Raw genomic sequence first — 1,847 nt, forward strand, 5'->3', positions numbered from 1 at the left:
AAGATTGAAAAGAAAACTAAACATGATATTAAATGGTATTTACAATGAAGTGGTGATGTTGGTACCTTATTGGTTGTGGAAGAAAGTGTCTAAATCCTCATTCATGCTGTCAAAGGTGTAGCTGGAGCTTGGATTTGGATTTGGAGGTGGAGAAGGAGGCAACTCGACTATAGCCATCGACTGGTACTCGATCGAGTGCTCAGTCGAGTGGGGTGGTCGAGGTTGCATGCGAGCCTTCTTTTCCTCTTCTAATCTGACTCCCTTGCCTTGTTAACTATGAGTACACCAAAACAATAGATTAAAAATACCCAAAGCCTTAAACTATATAAACAGAGATACCTTAGGGATTTCCTTTCTAGTGATCTTGTTTAAAGTCACTAAGCTTGACTTTTTTTTTTTAGGTTCTCAAGCTGTAGGAGCATCCTTGAGAAACATTGTGCATTTCCCATGTTTTTCCTTTTCTCCCCAATATTTCTTAATTCTCTGACCATTAACTGTAAACTCACTACCATCCTTATTGAGAAGTGTTACAGCTCCAAATGGTAGCACCTCTTTTATTTCAAAAGGACCTCCCCACCTACTGTTCAATTTTACAGGAAACAGTTTCAGCCTTGAGTTGAAAAGAAAAGCTTGGTCTCCAGCCTTTAGGTATTTAACGACAATCTTCTTGTCATGGAAAGCTTTTGTCCTTTCCTTGTAGATTTTGGAGCTCTCATAAGCTTCCAACCTGATCTCCTCTAGCTCATGCAAATCAAGGCTTCTCTTAGCTTGTGCTGTCTCTAGATCTAGGTTCAAAAGTTTGATTGCCCATAAAGCCTTGTACTCAACCTCAACTGGAAGATGGCAAGACTTTCCATAGACAAGTTGGAATGGGGTCCTTCCTTTTGGTGTTTTGAAAGCTGTTCTATAAGCCCAAAGTGTTTCATCAAGTTTGTTAGACCAGTCTTTTCTTGTTGGTCCCACTATTCTTGATAAAATGGCCTTGATTTGCTTGTTTGAGACTTCAACTTGCCCACTTGTTTGAGGGTGATAAGCTGTTGACACCTTGTGTTTAACTCCATATTTCCTAAGCATTCCTTCAAAGATTTTGTTGATGAAGTGTGTCCCTCCATCACTGATCACAACTCTTGGAATTCCATATCTTGGGAAGATTATGGTTTTGAAGAGTTTGAGAACCACCTTATGATCATTAGTAGGGCTTGCTATAGCTTCTACCCATTTGGAGACATAGTCCACTGCTACTAATATGTAGACATTCCCATTTGAAGGAGGATTAAAAGGTCCCATGAACTCAATTCCCCATACATCAAATATCTCAACCTCCAGAATTGGGTTTTGGGGCATTTCATTCCTTCTTGTTATATTCCCCATTCTTTGGCAGACATCACACTTTGTAATGAACTTGTGAGTGTCCTTGACTAATGTAGGCCACCACAAACCAGCTTGTGGGACTTTCTGGGCAGTCTTGAAAGTTGCAAAATGGCCTCCATAAGCAGAACCATGACAGTGTCCCAACACTCCTTCAACTTCATTCTCTGCTATGCACCTCCTAAACAGTCCATCTGTTCCCTTTTTGTACAAGTAAGGTTCATCCCAATAGTAACCATTGAAGTCCTTGAGCAGTTTCTTCTTCTTGTAAGGGTCCATGTCTGCTGGGATTTCTTCACAAACTTTGTAGTTGACTATATCAGCATACCATGGCAAATCTTCATTGTCTAGTGCCATCCATTCCTCCATTTGGATCTGCTCGACCGAGTGTTCAAACATACTCGATCGAGTGTCTACTCGAGTGGTGGGTAGAGTGACCTCGAGTTGCATCAGTTTCTCTTCCGGCATTGAGTCATCAA

Source organism: Camelina sativa, chromosome 3, assembly GCF_000633955.1.
Source record: "Camelina sativa cultivar DH55 chromosome 3, Cs, whole genome shotgun sequence".
In the NCBI taxonomy this organism is placed as follows: Eukaryota; Viridiplantae; Streptophyta; class Magnoliopsida; order Brassicales; family Brassicaceae; genus Camelina; species Camelina sativa.